The sequence below is a fragment of the Phascolarctos cinereus genome, unplaced genomic scaffold (genome assembly GCF_003287225.1).
Source record: "Phascolarctos cinereus isolate Bilbo 61053 unplaced genomic scaffold, phaCin_HiC Scaffold_7;HRSCAF=346, whole genome shotgun sequence".
Classification (NCBI taxonomy): domain Eukaryota; kingdom Metazoa; phylum Chordata; class Mammalia; order Diprotodontia; family Phascolarctidae; genus Phascolarctos; species Phascolarctos cinereus.
In genome coordinates this window covers 180,849,364-180,867,738 of record NW_027556180.1, presented here as the reverse complement: position 1 = coordinate 180,867,738, position 18,375 = coordinate 180,849,364, and the positions used below count along the sequence as shown (strand labels likewise).

General features: G+C 36.9%; 1 long non-coding RNA gene across 1 annotated transcript; it reads right to left on the bottom strand.

Moving 5' to 3' along the window:
* Window positions 1-3,486: 3,486 nt before the first annotated feature.
* LOC144454883 (uncharacterized) lies at window positions 3,487-10,491 on the bottom strand. Its single transcript, XR_013483430.1, has 2 exons — window positions 9,349-10,491; window positions 3,487-4,214 (listed from the first exon to the last, which is right to left on the bottom strand). It is a non-coding gene; the product is annotated as an uncharacterized LOC144454883 (long non-coding RNA).
* Between the last annotated feature and the right edge of the window lie 7,884 nt (window positions 10,492-18,375).

The following is an 18,375-nucleotide window of genomic DNA, read 5'->3' as shown; positions in this document are numbered from 1 at the left end:
AATGAACCCCAGTCTTCTCTATTCACATAGTAACTGTCTATGGTTGGGTTCTTTCTCCTTTTCTTGCTCATTTTTGTTTTGTTTTGTTTTGTTTTTTAGCAGCTATTATTATAATCACCTCTAGTCCTGGGGTATGAGGGTCGGTGCCTCTGGCCTCAGGTCCTTTTACTGGTGCTTTTTGAGCTTTGTCCTGGGCCTGACCTCTGCACTCCTTTCCTGCCCCAAACCACAGCTAGGGCCCCAAGGCACACTATGCTAGAAATGCCTTTGCTCTTTGAGGACCTTCCAGTGACTATAACCTTCAGTTCTCTCCTCTAGCCTGGGACTGAAACTGAGAACTCATCTCTCCTGTAAGTGCCCACAGCCAGCAGCATCCCCACCCCACTGCTGCAGTCACTGGTCGTGAGCTGGTTTTTTTCTCAACCTAGACTGTATCTCGGCAGCACAGCTGGGCCTGGTACTGCCTTCAATCTTCCCCTGCTCAGACGTCAGACTCCCCCATGCTATCTATGAAGTGAGAATTTCTGTGGCTGAGGCTGAGGTTACCTCCCAACCCAGCTGCCCCCAGAGTTTATTGTTTGTTTATCATTTGCTTATTGTTTCCATGGAGATAGACTGGAAGTGTTCACACTTCACGCTTGCTGAACTCCATCCTGGGGTCAGATCTCCAGTAATCCCAGGAGGACCTCTGTTTTGCCCCAACTCTTGTTTATCTTTGCTGCTCTATGTTCACCCTGAGGGGCTGTTTTGTCTTGTTTGTGGAGGAAACCTGGAGAGCTTGGAATTTTCTGACCTATCTCCACTATCTTCTCAGAATCCTCTCCTTTCAGATACAATATTCTATGAATCTGTAATTTTAATTCATATAAGATTTATTTTTATTGTACCTGTCCTATCTATTCCACAGGGTTGTCAAAGGTCAAGTGAAATAATAGATGTGAAAAACCTCTGTCACTCAGAGCTTGTCCATACCATGTTCCCTATGAAAATTTCTTTGCTCTATATTTTGTCCCCTTAGAAACCAGGATATATACTAGGTAATTTGCAAAACTAATTTCCTACTAATGTAGTAATGGAAAAAGGTGGGAAACATCTTCATATTAGCTGGGCTTCTATATAACCTTTTTTGGTTGTCTGATTTTAATTTAGCTACATGATTTTCAGACTGATGAGAAAACTTTTTTTTGAGGGAGGGGGGCTGCAGCAAGCAGAGTCTTTCACACCTACATCTTATGACACCCCATAGGCAGTTGGCTGCCATTTAGTGAAGCTGCTCCTGTTGCCACACATTACCATAGTTTCAATAATCTCATAACTCAATTTCTTATTTTAGTGCTGCTTAGGAAGTAGGGTAGAGTGAGAGGCTGACAGCTTTCAGGAAAGGCCTTCTACTTTACTGAAAAAATTAAGACCTTCTCACATGGCATTCCTTGGATTTAATCAACGTCCTTGATCTCATTCTGCCATTACCTATGGGACTAGCAATACATTTTCTCTAGGCACCCTCAATCTCAATCTCTCTCTTTCTCTCTCTCCCCTCTCCCTTCCTCCCTATCTCTTTCTTTTTTCCTCCTTTCCTCTCTGTGTCAATGCTTGATTAATATAATTGCACAGATTCCAGTTTAAGATTTTCTTCATTTATTGCATATATTATTTTCTGGTTCTGCTTATTTCACTCTTTGTCAATTCATAAGTCTTATTTAGCCATTCTCCAATCCATGTGCCCATGTACATATTTTATTTCTAGTATTTCCTTTTGCTGCCATAAAAAGAGCTATTATGAATATTTTTTATATATAGGACCCATTTTTGACCTCCAGGATATATACCCTACTAGTAGGATCCTTGAGTCAAAGTGTATTGATATTTTACTTTCTTTCTAGCAAAATTCCAAATTGCTTTTCATAATGGTTGAACCAAGTCATGTATCTACTGACAAAGTATTGCTATTGATCCTCTTTTCCCATAGCCCTTCCAACATTAATTGCTTCTCTTTTGTCATCTTTTGAAATTTACTGATTGTGAGATGAAACCTTAGAATTATGTTAATTGGGATTTATTTTATTATTAATGATTTGGTACAAGCTTTGAAATATCTGTTAATAGTTTGCAACTGTTTTGAGAATCTTTTTTTGTATCCTTATCCACTGAGGAATGACTTTTGGTCTATATATATTTGTGTTAATCTCCTATAAATATTATATTATGCTCCTATCAGAGATATTTGATGTGAAGATTTTGTTCTTGAACAACTTCCTTTTTCATATTACCTGCACTGATTTGTTCATACAAAAAAGCCTTTTAATTTCATGTAATAAAATTCTCTATTTTATCTTTCATTACTTCCTCATGGCTAAGAATTCATCATTACCTCTACCAATTTTTCTCTAATTTTTAAGATGGTATAACCTTTTATTTTTAGGTCAAAAATACATTTGGAGCACTTTGGGTATATGGTATAAGATTCTGGTTGCTGCACCACTTTCTAGTTTTCCTAGCAATTCTTGTTATGAAGAGAGTTTTTTTCCCCTCTCATAATTTGTATTGCAAACTGGGTTATAAAGTTCATTTGTTTCTGATTTTGTTCCACTGATATACTTGTCTTTTCTTTTTGAACCAGTACCAAATAGTTTAGGGCATTATGGCTTTAAGATGTAATTTGAGATATGGAAATAGCTGTCTCCCTTTATTAATATCTTTTTCCCCCACTGATATTCAAGATCTTTAGTGCTAAATGTGTAAGTTAATTTAAGTAGTGTTATTATTTTTGTTATGTTGACACAGCCCAATCATGAACAATGGCTATTCCTTCAATTACTTAAGATACTATTTAAAGAGTGTTTTGTGATTTTATCTAGGCATTAAAAATATATCTTTAAGATGATATCCTGGTATTTTATTTATTTTCTAATTACTCTGAATGAAATTTCCCTATCTATTAATTCCTCCTAGATTGCATTAGAGTGCTACATATAAATGCTACCAATTTTTGTGGATTAATTTTATATCCTCTACTTCTGTGAAATTATTAGTTATCTCAATTAGTTTGTTTATTGATTTTCTGGGGTTTGTGGTTTCTATGACCTTTCTTATGATATGCTTGTTTAGAATTATGTTATTCCAAGTGTCATCCTTCCTCTAGGAATGAAAAGGAATGGATATTTCTTGTTAGAAAAAATACATAGGGGCAGCTGGGTGTTGCAATGGATAGAGCACCAGCCTTGGAGTTGAGAGGACCTGAGTTCAAATCTAGCCTTAGACACTTACTAGCTGTGTGTCTCTGGGCAAGTTACTTAACCTTGATTGCCTCTAAAAAAAAAGAAAGAAAGAATAAATATATACATATATGCACATGCACACACACACACACACACACACACACACACACACACATATATATATATATATATATATATATATATATATACACATGAACATATATAAAATATACAGAAGCTCAAACGTTAAAAACTACAAGTACCTCTGTTGGAGGGCTTTTGATCCTTTAATTGAAAAAATAAGCCGAGGCTATTTTCTTAGTAATGGCATCAGTTTATAGACATGACTTCTAGGGAAGTAATCTGTAATTGGCTACTACTCTGTGTACTGATGTGGTTTCAATTGATTCTAACTTTATCTTGCTTTTACCTTGAAGGCAAGTTCAGAAGGTCTCTCCATACATAATTCCATAAGTTAATATCCACTTAGGCCCAAATAACCCTATAGCTCTTGGGACTTCAGGTAAATTCTTATATATTCCCTTTATTAGATGACCTAGAATAGATGGGAAGACATTCTGATGCTACAGTTCTCATCCATTTCAATCAACTGAATTGTTCCAAGCTCTCAAAGGATCAGTTTGGAAGCAGAAATAACAAATAAAACCTAGTTCCACATCAAACGCCTTACTGAATCCAGGAAAAGGAGTGTCCTTAGCACACTTCAGAGAGGAAAAGCAAAAGAGCAAAATTAGGAAGCCATCTTACAAGCTGCCACACCATCACCCTCATCTGGAGGCAGATCCTGAGAACCACAGTACCCTCCGCCTCTGTTCTTTCTTTGTGTTTCTCTTGATTGTTTTACTTCTATCTGTTCAACTGCACCTTCTCAATCCCTTTTGTTCATTCTTCATTCTTGTCACATCCACTACATGTGGATTTTCATCTTCTCAGTCTTGGACCTCCTCTTTTTATTCTGTGCTTAGCAAACATTTTCTGTAAAGGGGCAGATAGTAAATATTTTAGGTTTTGTAGGCTAAGAGGCAAATGGAGAATATTTGTTGTTGTTTTCAGTCATGTCTGACTCTTTGTGCCCCCAATTGGGGTTTTCTTTGCAAAGATACTAGAGTGGTTTGCCATTTCCTTCTCCAGCTCATTTTTACAGATGAGGAAACTGAGAGAAATGGGGTTAAGTGACTCGCCCAAGGTTACACAGTTCATAAGTGTCTGAAGCCAGATTTCAACTCAGGAAGATAAGTCTTCCTGACTTCAAGCTAAGCACTGTAGTTTCTGCCCCACTTTGCTGCCTGGAATAAAATGAAGTACCTATATAACAAGACAGCAAACAAATTTCCACAATTTTTGGACAAAATTCAAAATATAATAATAACTGAGTACAATATTTGTAATATTGTCTACAATTGTCCACAATATTTGTAATAATCTACTGAGAATGGAATTCTTTTTTGGGAGGATAGCTTTTTGCTTAAATGGGGTTCAAAATTAATGTTCCCTATCATCAAAACACATGTTTATATGTTATGAGATTTTATGTATTTCATCTTCAAAAATATTTTCACATAGATAACTACTAAAAAAATACTGATATCAATATCAATTAACAAAAACTGATGTGAGCATATGATTTTAATTGAAGATATTTATCACTTGGAAGGTATTTTGAAGAATTATTTTAGATTCTTCTCTTGCTGTTTTCTTTTTACGTGGTCATTACATTGCAGATTAATTGTTTCTAATTGAAGATTAGGTGCAAGTTAATTGCATAGGGATTTTGAAATAAGGAAATTTCTTCTTGCACTTTCATTGAGATCTGAAAAAATTGCTAGAAGTATAGTTTGAATTCAGAAAAATATCTACTGCAAATTTGTGTGGGAATGGAAATCACGCTTCTTTTTTTAACTTCGGACAACATGGGAAGTCTATGAAGCAGATTGACATTACTTGTGATTCAATTATCAAATTGCTTTACCATATATGCATGAATACTGATTTGTCTTGTAATTTTAGTTTAAATTTCATTAAGAAACTCTCTCAAGCCGGCAGCAAAAGCTAATTTCCAAAGCCATTACTGTTCAATACTAGTGATTAAGGATGGTTGTTCTTGTTCAGAAAAATTTCAATCTCAGCCAGGAGCTCAAAAAATTGTAATAACTTCCTCTTCCCATTTATTGTTTTGATATGATGGGTATGAAGTGGGGATGGTAATAAGAATAAAAAATGCTGTATTCCAATATGCTGTCAAATTATAACTGGGTCACTGCTATTTATAGTGCTGCGTATAGCAAAGAAAGCACCCACATACAGTCTCTGTTCTAACGACATAACTCTGTCAATATAGCATGAAAACAGCCATGGACAATGTCAATGAATGAGTGTTGTTGTGTTATAATAATACTTTGTTTAAAAATGTAAAAAACCTTCTTAACTCTCTGACTGTACTAAAATAGGTATGGGTTAAATTTGACCCATGGGTTGTAGTTTGGTGATTCCTGCTCTAAAACATCTCACTTGGTAATCTCATCAGCTCCCATGGGTTCAACTGTCATCTTTACTTCTTCCCAAATCTCTATTTCCAACCATCTTTCCGCTGAGCTATAGTCATACATCACCAACTATTTCTTGAACGTATCAAACTGGTTGTTTCATTGGTGTCTCAAATTCAATATGTGCAAACAGAATTCATTATTTTTCCCCAAAACTTTTCTCCCTTCTGAGCTTTCTTATTATTGTAGAGGTCACCACCCCAAAACAGCACCTGAAGTGATTGGCGGGTGACTTTAATGCCATCAACTCAAGCCCTGACCAGCTGTATCCTTCCATTTTTAAGGGCGTTTGACTAGTATCCCTTTTCCATTTAACCAACTAACTTCATGTAGCTTTTACAAAGGGATATTTATTTATGATATAAAAAAAGTAGAAGCATTTCCCCTAATAATGAAGAAGCATAATTGCCCCTATACCATCTCAGTCTGGGAATTAATCTCATAACTTAGCTCAGCTCTTACAAACTATTAATCCTGTTGAGTTCATGTACAAATGTAGTGTGACTGCCTTGTCAGTCTTTACATGGGTCTGGGGTCTCAATGGTCACTCCCAAAGAGGTCTCTTTTTTACTCAGGACATTGAGGCTGAGCTGGCTGTAAAACCCATTTCAATTCCTGGATTCCTATGGCCATCTGCTCTGACCAAGGTTAAAGATTCTATACTCACTTCACCTACCACAGAAAAAAAAATAAACAAAAATATGTGGGGTCTGAAATTGTCAGATCTGCAAGAAAAACCCCTGAGGCAGAGCTCCAAGCCAATAGCACTTTATTAAAGAGCCCCCTGTAATGAAGTGAATCTCAGATCTTCCTCATGATCTGAGATACGCCTGATCTCCAGGACCTTATTTTTATAGGGTTTGATATTGAGTTTAATACCTGGACATGGGCAGTCTGGAGAGACAACACAAAAAACAAAATTCTATTGGTTGATAGACCTTGTTTTGAAAGCCAAAAATGATGCATCAGCTAAAAAATAATATATCAGGTGGCAAGGAGAAGGGTCATGGGTTGGACAAAGCATTGGATATCTCCAGTGACTAAGTGGTCATAAGATGGTCACCTGCTTGTGATGGGCAAGAGATGGTGGTCCAGAGGTGCAAAAATAAGTTGGTGGACTTTCCAGAGAATGCTGGATTTGAATATGGAATTTAAGCAAAACAGGATGGAGATATCTTTGTCAACATTCTTGCTGTTGTTCAAGTGAGCTTTAAAACTGGTAAACAAGTAGTGAACATTACATTTGTGGGATAAAAATTATCCTTATTTCCTTATACAACACTAATCATTCTTTCTTAAACTTGCTTAATTCCTCTAGCAAACGTCTTTTTGGTTCTTTAGTGGTTACAAATGTACAGTTAATATCAATTTCTTTAAGGGCTTTTGGGCAATTGGAATTAGTTACAATCTCCTAGTTTTTATAAGCGATAGGCAAATAAACAAAAACAACTCGCTCAGCACAAGTTCTTCATTTTAGGGTGTCACAGATTTCAGTAAGCAGGATGACAATCTTCTCAAAGTTGACCTTTTTCATGCTGGAAAGGCATTCCTCCAGTTATTTTGACAATGCCCAAAGGGATCATCCAAAGCCCAACTATGGCACAGGGATTTAACAGAAATCGTACCACTGGAAAACTAACTGATAGAGATCGTACTTTTCTGAAGGATTCAGGGTGTAACTTTTTCTCTATTTCCTTTCAAATCACTCAAAATTAAGTCCATTTATTTTGTTCTTTTAAATAATGTGTGAATTCTGGCTTTCCCTCTCAAAATTTCAGTATTTTGTACTTTTACAAGCCATATGCTCATTTTAATTTTTTTTTCCAATCTGAGCACCCTTGATCATTGATGACTACTATAATTTATGGCTTTTCATGGCTTTCAGACTGGCCATCCTTACTTGCAAAGCCCCTATCACTGTGAGCTGCTCAAAATAGCCTTAGTGTGGCTCTCATCAGCCCTAATACCATGAAAGATACTCAGGCCCCTTCTCTCCTATTAAAGGGTTACTGGGCTCCACTACTAGCCCCTACTTTCTGCAGCTGGAATCACAGTGTCCTGCTCCTCCAGTCATAGACACTGGAGCAGCATTGCCCTTTCCTTTTTCCTCTTTTTATGTAAACTAAATTATTCCTTATATTTTAGGGTAAGAGAAATAGGGGGTCCCTATTTCTGTCCTGAAGAGTCACATGATTTGATCCCCTTCAGCCTTTATGAAAGGCTTCTGGAGATCCAGTCATGGACTTGGTGTCCAGGCTTATAAGACTAAGAGAACCCCAACAGATGGCACCTCTATTAGGTGTGCATGCACTTAATTTATTCCTATATCTATTTTTATGTATACATATTCTTGTTTAATTCTACTTCAATTATTCTTTCCCTTATTACATATAGCCTTATTTATGTAATTTGAAAACTAATTAATTTTAACACAAGTTTTACTGTGTTTTAATTTACCTAAACAATTGACTTGAACTGCAGTTGTGTTGTTAAACTTCAATTACTTTCAGTTGCTTTTAAATTTCAAAACAAGCTTTTCCTTTTTTCTGGGAGCACTTTGGAAATCACCTTCTATCTGGCACCTCTAATCAGGACTTGGTTGGTTGTTTAAAAGCAGTAAACGATAGGAGGGTAAATAAGCTCCAATTCTACCCACTTTTATTCTTTTTTGAAGATGATCTAAAATTTCCTTATTCTGCCTAGTAACAATAAAAATTCCTTCCTATGATAAACTTATCCCAACTTTAAGTATAGTTTTTAAGTATATCTTTATTCTACATTAAAATTAAAACCAATTTCACAGATTGATAGTCCAAAACTTAAGACTTAGAGATTGGCTAACTGAACTTCTTCAGGCTTAGCAAATGTGTTTCCTCTTTAAATTCTGAGTTGTGGAATCAATTAAACACACAAGATTTTTAATCTAATTTTTCCTATACTATTTCTTAAGTTTTTCTTATTTTAACACCTTCCTGAATTCCTATTTCACCGAATCTCTCCTGAACATATCTTACAACTATTAAGACAGTTCTTAAAATGCAAACTTCAGTATTAAAAAAATTTTTTAAAAACCCCACAAAGCCAGAAAAAAAAGTAACTTCAGTTTTAAGTCAATCCCTAGTCGTTATAAAAGTCCCTTTTAAGGAATAACTGATCTGTGAATTTTGTTTGTTTGTTGTTGTTTTCACTAAATGCTAGAGAGTTTGGTAGTACCCTTACAAGCTCATCAAAATATTTTATAAAAACATTCAAATTGTAATTTAGTGTTGAGTTCCAGAGCTGAAGAGTCTAATATGGGCTAAGGAATTTAGGTTAGAGCTTGACTCTTTCCTTTTCTTACCTGTAAGGGCTTAATTATTCAGAATATTTGGCTCACCAATTTCTCATGCCTGAGAGGTTAGAATACTCTGACCATCCTTGAACCTTGATAGCAAGCAGGTGTGTATAATTAAAGTAACACCTTAGGGCTGGGATTAGTCATGAACGCCTCAGGGGGTGATTGTTAGCTTTCACTATTTAAACTGGACCCTCAGAATAATAAACAGCTCAGTCTTTCACTGACTCACCTGGCCCACATCTCTTCATTTCACATGCCTCCGTTTGATGCAATACTTTGTCGTGGGCGACAGATGGCACCATGAACAGGGACCTGGAAGAGGGTAGGAGAGGAGTGGTTCTCTTGGGAACTCCAGAGAAAAGAAAACCCTTGGCAAAGTCCTTGGCGGCTCAACACTGTGGAATCAAGGTAAAGAGAGCTACGGTCACAACACCCAATCTTTTAGCAGTTTCAGGGCTAAAAGGACACCAGGCTGAAGTGGGGATATGGGGGAAAGGAAAGGAAAAAGGTTCGGTAACAGGAGCATAAGAAAAGAAAAGGAAAAGGGCTCGAGTATAAGAATAGTGCCGCGGCCACACGCACTTACTTTCGGTTTTAGGAGGAGTGCCTGGAATTGAAAGTATGGGTCAAACACAAAGCGGAAGCAAAGACAGAGAATATTATCTAAAACTTTTCAAGAAAATAGTGAAAGAAAGAGGTTTATTCATTACAGATGGTCAGTTATAGGAATTTTTGGAATGTGTAGAAACATGCTACCCGTAGTTCCCTCCAGAAGGAACAATAGACTTAGAAACATGGGAAATGGTGGGCCGACAAATGAGTGAGCACTACAAGGAAGTAGGTCCAAGTGCATTCTCCATAGCTACATTCTCAATTTGGAAAGTGCTAAAAATATGTCTCACTCCTCCAGAGAAAGTACTATTAACAACAAAAGTACTTAAGGCAGATGTGGGGGTGGGAACAGAGGAAGAAGAGATGAATAGAGTATTTGATGAGAAGCTTAGAATTGCAGAAGAGGATGAGGAGGTTATATATGCAAGACCTATCACACCTTCGGCACCATTAAGATCCTCACCTTCACATAGATCAAGCTCATACAGAGAAGATAGTGAGGAGACGAATAAAGATCAAAAAAGCCACAAAACACATTGTAAAGGGATATTAGAAGAAGAAATCATAAAAGCAGAGGAAAGGACAGAAAGTACCCATGGAATTAAAATCAGCTGTGCCAAAAACCATGCTATTTCCAGTACATGAGGAGGAAGATGTAAATAACTCGGGTACAAACATTAGAGTTCATAGACAGTTTGAATTTAAATTGTTAAAGGAATTAAAACAGGCTTCAGTTAATTACGGATCCAATACAGCATTAGCCCCATATGACTGGTATTCTATAGTAAAGATATGTCTTGATCCTAGAGATTATTTCATTTGGAAGTCAGAATATTTTGAACAATGTCAAGAACAAGTAAAATATAACATCAGAATAGGGGTTAATAGGGAGATACACAGAATTACAGGAACAATTGCAATTTCCCCTTTAAATTCCTCAGAATAACAATAATAATAGCTAATTCATGTTAAGGGTTTTCTAACAAGTCTCTAATTCTTTCTCTCTGTGTCATTAAGTGTGCACTGTGTCACTATGTATTGTATTTGTCCTGTCAGTTTGTGTGTTGGTGTGTGTCTCTGTATGTAACTGTACCTTATAGGATTTTAAATGCAGCAAGAGACTTTTGGGGGCTGCAGCTAGGGAAGCAACAAATCGTAAAATTCCTTTCCTTGTGGGTCTAGGCCTGGCCAGCCAAGACTTACTGTGAAAAGTTTTGTATAGGTAAAAACATATTAATAGATTCTGAGGTTTTGAGATTAATCATTAAGAAATTGGGAAATTGTTCATTTTGGAACTGTTAAGGGACTTCCATGTGGGTGGACCAGTGGCCCCTTAATCTAGAAAAAAATCAGGGCTTTTCAACAAATAGCAGAGGAACAATTAGCTGCAGGACACATAGAACTCTCCAATATTTGCCATCAAAAAGAGGTCAGGAAAGTGGAGGATATTGAAGATCTCAAACAGAAAAACATGTTAAGAAACCTTTGGGAACTTAGAAAAGTATTGACCAGTTATAGTTACGTGGTTTAAGCAGCCAGAAGGTACATCTTTGTAAAGAATTGATTAAAGTAGATCAACTAAAAACATCTGGAAAAAAGAGAATTGTTATTGGATACCACAAAGAGGGACTTTTAAATACTCAATGATTGAACTTAGATGTCAGCAAAATAATATATTACCAGAAGATACAATAAAGTCCAGAATAGGGATACCTAATACTATGGAACACTTGACAGGAACAGAAATCAAAAACTTTTAACAACAAAACAAGAGGTACAGGCAGCTTAGGTTTTTGCTTAAAAACATGATTTTCAAAAGGTGATTCACTTGTACATAGGATATTTTTCCCTCTTTTTAATGAGGAGAGGGAAAACAGTAGAAAAAGACTTTAATAACAACAGATTTTGAAAGGTTTCTTTGGTAAGTTTTACAAGAACTCATTCACAGCTGAAAGAAAATTCTCCTATTCCTAGTCTTTACATGCTTTATAGCATCACTGTCCCAAGTAGAATGGAAAAGCAGTTTTCAAAACTTTTATTACTAACAAATAGTGGAGGTATAAGCACAAAAATTAGGAGCTGGTTATGGTTCTTATAGTGTGTACCTTGTCACGAGGTGGAAAAAATAGTTCGAGTTATCTGTCCACTGTTATAGACTTATTTCACCCCTCCAAGAACGGTGTTGGGAAAGCTGTATAGGAAACATCATGCTTTCTCCTACTCCTGAATCTGTTTGAGTTTTGCCCTTTCAGAAGCATCTCAAGTTTTTCAAAAGGAAAAAAAGCCTTATTTTATAGGAGAGTTTGTTATGTAATCCCTAAATGTCTTTCCAGAACATATACACAGCTGCAAGAACAATTACAATTGATTTACCCAAGAGGGAAAGAATGAGTGTTTCAGATGCTGTCTTTAATTCTGCAAACAGCCAGGGCCCCACACCCATTTATTCACCAACATTTTTAGAGAGAAGGAAAGCTCAAGCAGCTGAAATGAATGATGATAGAGTAGATAATGAAATTGTACTTAAACTACCACCTATTGTTAACAAGAAAGTAACACCATTGACTAGGACTCCAACAATAAAGAATTATCCTGAATACGGCATCTGCTCAGGAAGCTTGGGTTTTGTTATTAGAACCTATTCGTGTATATGATGGCAGTTCTGAGTAGTTCTTCTTCACCGTTTGTTAATTGTTAATTTAGAATGGGTGTTCTTATCAGCACAACCGAAGTACACTCTCCAAACATATCAAAGAGTAGGTAGCAGACAAATGGCCAACAAAGAATTCTTTGCACATACTTCAAGGCATTTAAATAATACAATGACACTATGAGTGACATGTCCTACTGTGAATTTAGAGAAATTGAATTTCATTACAATGAGTCTTTAGGATGTTTGGAAATTTTTCAGGTTAGATTTTTTTTTCTGGTTAAAAGCACTTGTTTATTGGTTAAAATATCAACTCATGGCAACCTGTTTCACTGAGCCACTGCACAAATACAAAGATCAAATCCATTGGAAAAAGTTATAAATGGAAGTTCATGGCAAGTGACCATTTCACAGGGAAGTCATTGATGTAGAAGCACTATTGGAGAATGGCAAGTCCCTGGTTTTTATTAGCTTAAATTAAAGCTGTTAAAACTTTATCTGGATACAGATACACTCCAAAGGCAATGTGGAATCAATTCATCTTTTGTAATATTTTACTGACTTATCTGGTCCAAGTCAGCACAGAGTGTGTAAAACAAATATTTCAAGATGAGAAGAAATATAGTGGAAATTTAACTATCATACAGTGACTGTGGAACAAAAGTTTTTAGAAAAGCCAGTTGCATTTGGACTCCTTTGGATGTAATATATAATACAAGTGTTCAAATGCCTCTTGGAAAGGAGAAAAAACACAGAATAGAGCACCATTGTGTAAGTAAAACAAAAGGCTTGAAATATCTAAAGACTATTCCACTGAAGTCCATAATAGTCAAAAACCTAACATACTGTGTGTTGTACAAGATTTTGTCAGGCACATTTAATCTGTTATCAGTTATATCCATTAGCAACACTTCACACATTTTACCATTACAACACTGCATTAACATTCTGCATGTATCTTATATAACCAGTAGCTGGATAAAAAGGCCTGTAGTGCCTCCAAAGTGTAGGAAGAAATTTTGCCAGCATGCATGTAAGATCACTAAATATAAGGTGCGCCAGCAGCCCATGCTTGCTTAATTTATACATGAAATGCAATCTTAAAATCAGTCATTCTGCTATGAGACACCACAGATAATGCATCTGTTTTCACTAATTCTAACCAGTCTAGTGGCATTGACTGCCCTTTGAATATAGGGAGAAAAATAATAATGGAATGTTTTTCATGCTTTTCAAAATAAAACATCACTGGGATCCCATATAACCCTACAAGTAATTGTGGAACGAAAAATAGATCCCTGAAAATGTTTCTTCAAAAGCAAAAAGGGGGAGAAGCAAGGGGAAGGCCACAAAGACAATTGGCACAAGCGGTTTATGCTCTAAATTTTCTTACACCTGATAGAGAAGGCTATACCCTGGCTGAAAAACACTTTAAGGCTTATGGGAAAGATAATAATGAAGAACAAAAGACTCAAGAGAGTCATGTGAAAGGACCCAAAAACCAGTTATTGGTTTGGGCCAGATAAATTGTTGACCTGGGGAAGAGGGTATATGCTTCTGTCTTTCCAGATGGCACAGAAAGACCAATATGGGTTCCTGAATGGAACATCTGGACCTGTGCTTGAAGTGACCCAGAAACTTCAGACGCTCAGAGACAAAAGAACAAGAAGGGAACGTCCGAGACAACGGAGGAGGACAACACAGACGTTATTACAAATGATGAGCATGCTGCAGTTGACCACCCCGAAGTTTGTTTAAAGCATTGACTCTCATTTTCCTCTGCAGCCTTGAGGAGTTGTTTTTCTTCAGTGCCTGTACAATGTACTCTTTCATTTTACAAGGACAAGCTGGTCAGAATCAAGCCTCCTATCTTCTACCTTGTGATGTGACTTCTTAAGGGAAGAATCAACCCCAGGACACATTGCTAAAATGACTGACATTGTACAGGAAGAGTTATGCTTGCATTACTTACCACCTTACAGGGGGATTATACCATGACAAAGGGAAAGCCAGTATGTTTCCAATATGTTTCAGCATAGAGGTGATTTTTGATCTGGGACATTGTCTCCCTTGTATCACTTATTGTCTCATCAATGTCATTTGGCAACAGCTTCATTGTGCTATGTGGGATTGCATCCTCTGTGTCACTTATTGTATATACCAGAGCATTGGCCTGGAAGGTATAATTTATTGGAGATCTTTGATTTTGATTTGTGCTATGTGGGATTGCATCCTCTGTGTCACTTATTGTATATACCAGAGCATTGGCCTGGAAGGTATAATTTATTGGAGATCTTTGATTTTGATTTGTCTTTTGCTAACAGTAATTTCCCAGGGACTCAGCCCTAGAACCTAGCCTGAGAAATTCTGGAAAATTGGGCCTAACCAATATATTTCAAAAGGTACCTGCTTTACTGTTTCATCTGTTTTCATGGGCAACATTGCTTGTTATATCTCAACGTTGCTTGTTATATTATTTATAGCAATGGGTAAATCATGGTTCAAGTCTTTGGGTATAGATGTTCAGCACCTTAAGTCAATTTCAAAAACAAAAATGGGGAATTGAGGGCCAGAGCTGAAGAGTCTAATATGGGATAAGGAATTTAGGTTAGAACTTGACTCTTTCCTTTTCTTACCTGTGAGGGCTTAATTATTCAGAATATTTGGCTCGCCAATTTCTTGTGCCTGGGAGGTGTTAGAATACTCTGACCTATCCTTGAACCTTGATAGCAAGCAGGTGTGTATAATTAAAGTAACACCTTAGGGCTGGGATTAGTCAAAGGCCTGGGGGTGGGGTGGGGGGTGATTAGCTTTCACTATTTAAACTGGACCCTCAGAATAATAAACAGCTTAGTCTTTCACTGACTCACCCGGCCCACATCTCTTCATTTCTTTTGATGCAACACTTAGTTCCAGGTGACAATTTAGGAGTGAAAGAAATTTGACTATTCATTTTTCACAAATTTAGTTTTCAATGAATTTTTTTTTTTTGTATCTTAGTTTTCAATTGATTTCTGTATCTGTCTTTCATCTCATCAATCTCCAACATGGCCAGTGTTAGAAACAGAAAAAAGAAAGATTTGTCCTTTTTTAATACTTTTTTTGATAGCCTATTTCTTTTGGTGGATCAAGTTAAAAGATTGTATAAGGTACTTTTTTATCTGAAATAAAGAATCCACTATTCCTAAACTTAGTTTCAAACAGACACACATAATATATAACAAGATACAACATTAAATCGGTCCTGAGCTTCTCCTAAGTTTTTTTGTAGGAGATTTTGAAGTCAAGATCCTACATGTCTCCTCTATTAAGTATAGAACTTATGACCATCTTTTGGTTGAGGTCTGCTGTTAGCCAAAGATAATTCTTCTGTATCCTAATTATGTTAATGCTTATAAAATCTTATTAACAAAACATGTAATTTAATAACAACACAAATTACACTAGCCTAATTTGCCAATTGGGTTCACCCATTTAAAGTGTGCTTTGTTTTTAGAACAAGTCCCTAATAGAAGAGCTGGTTAAAGTTCTATTCCTCTAGACTTTTTGCCAAAATATAATCACGGGAAGAAAAACTGAGAATGATGAAGAATTTAGCACTATCAATAGTTCATTTGTTCTAAGCTGATTTGGGAAGTTATTCAATAAAATTCCATAACTTTCTAAGTAGTCGAAAGTTCTATGTTTTAGCCAGAACAATTCCCCAAACTCTTTGTCTTCTCAAACCAAATTTTACACAGCTTAATAGCTCTTTGTTTAGTTATCCTCAGCCCCCTGGACAGGGAGTCCACTCTTTTCCCAGGCTGTCCTAATGGGGATCCTATAGGATGCGTTTCTTCTCTTATGCCCAACCCCATCTCTCCTGTAGGTGTCGGTGACCAGGAATGACATTCTTCTGAGTAACTTCCCTTGAGAGAATAGAATTAGAGATACATACCTTTCTGGCTATTCCTTCTAAGAAGTTCTCCAATTGAAGGCATTGGCGATTATTTCCCTCAAATATGAAGCAAGGGGGATACTTTCTTACCCACCTGAGTTCCACCTGGATAGACGTCTTTCCTGCAGTTAACACTGTAATATTCAGGGATTTGTTTGGCGATTTCTCCAATAGTTTCAATTCTTAATTTCCAGGCTTAAACTCTAGGCTTCTAAGACCGGTTAACTAGGGGGGAGCGTTCAGCAAAATTTATATCTACTTTCCTTTAAAACTTCGTGAAAATTTATCTCTGACAATCCTAAGCAAATACAAATGAAAAATCCTTTTCCTTTCCTCATATCTGTAAAACTAAAATAAGCCTACTTCTCAGGTCAAAAGAGGGTGGGATTGCTCTCAGCATGGTCACAGCCTTGACAGTTTACCGTAGAGGTCTGGAATCTCTCCCCTAAAGCCCCCAAAATTCTCTCTCAACCCAATTTGAGAGATTTCTCTATTGATGACAAGAATTATTTAATTACTCCTTGCTAAAAGAATTTAAAGACAAAAAAAAATCTACTTTAACCCTGCCAACAAGAAGTTTTAAAATTAGCTAGGTGGCTAGTTGGCTGAAAGTGAGGAACTAGCAATTCCACTGTTGAATCTCTCTGGTCTTCACAAAATGAAAGTGAGAAAAGTGGAGGGGGAAAAAAAACAGTAGCCTATGTTTAAAAGTTAAAATTATGGCCATGTGATTTTTAAAAAACAGAATTTGAGTGCTCTAGAGCTTATAAATTTAGACAGATTAGTCACAAATTCAAATAGTCCCTTGTAGCCCAATCAGGGACCCTTCTCAAAGAAAATTAATTTAGGGTAAATCAAGGTAGACTCACCAATCTTGAAAAGACTTACCTGGGCTCAGAGAATTTGGGTGCAGACAGAGAGGGGAGTCCAGCCTCCCAGGGCTGATATCTGTGGGGGAGCCATTCACAGAAATTCGACCTGATATGCACTTCCTCTTTGGGTCCCTTGCATTGCTGTCCCATCTGGAGTCGCCATTAAAGTGGCTATAAAAATTCTCCAACTTACAATAAGAGAAACTGAGGCAGAGCTCTGAGCCAATAGAACTTTATTAAAGGGTCCGTGGTCCCCTCTAATGAAGTGGACCTCAGATCTTCCTCACCATCTGAGATGCCCCCTCCATGTAGGGCCCTATTTTTATAGGGTTAGATAATCTAAAACATTAAAGAACAGCTGTACTAGATACAGAATAATTCCATTGGTTAATATATGATACATAAACTAAAATAAGCAAAACAATACATCAGCAGGGTCACAGGTTGGGCAAGGCAGGAAATATTTCCACTGACTAGGTAGTCATAAGGTGACCATAAGATGGGTGAAGGATAGGGCATCTCTATTGACTAGGTGGACATAAGATAGACACCTGCTCATGTTGGACAAGAGAAATTGGCCCAGAGGAAGAAAAAATTGGGGGGAGACTTTCCATATAGTTGACTCAACTCTGCCATGCTGGGTTTGGTCACCATGACAAGGAAAGACAGGGATGGGGGCGCCGCTAGCTAATTACCTATGATTAGGCAAGCGAGCTTACCATGTGCATCTTTGGGGCCAAATATTGAGAACTTATAATCATATCAAATTGATGGATAGTGATTGGAACAGAGTAGGGGTCTTCGACAAATCAACTTCTCACATTAAAGTCTGAAGCCTGCTATAAAGGCCTACTATAAGAACCAATCTTATCTAATTATCCCTATATGATTTATGTGAAATATCAAACTGATTAATACTGATTGGAATACAGTAGGGGTCCAAATGAATCATTCCTCACAAAGTCCAAGGGCAGAGGCTTGTTTTGAAAGGTAATATATTTTCAGAGAGGATAAAGCCTCTGAGATTTTTCCCCTTGCAACATAATCTCTCACTAGGTCTTATGAGAAGATTCATCAAGCTCTCCTAGACTCAAATGAAGCAAAGAGGTGGCCCAAAATCAACTCAGACCTCTCTGAAGATGCTGACAGTTTTGGCTACACAGCCTTATGGTTAGCCAACTAGAA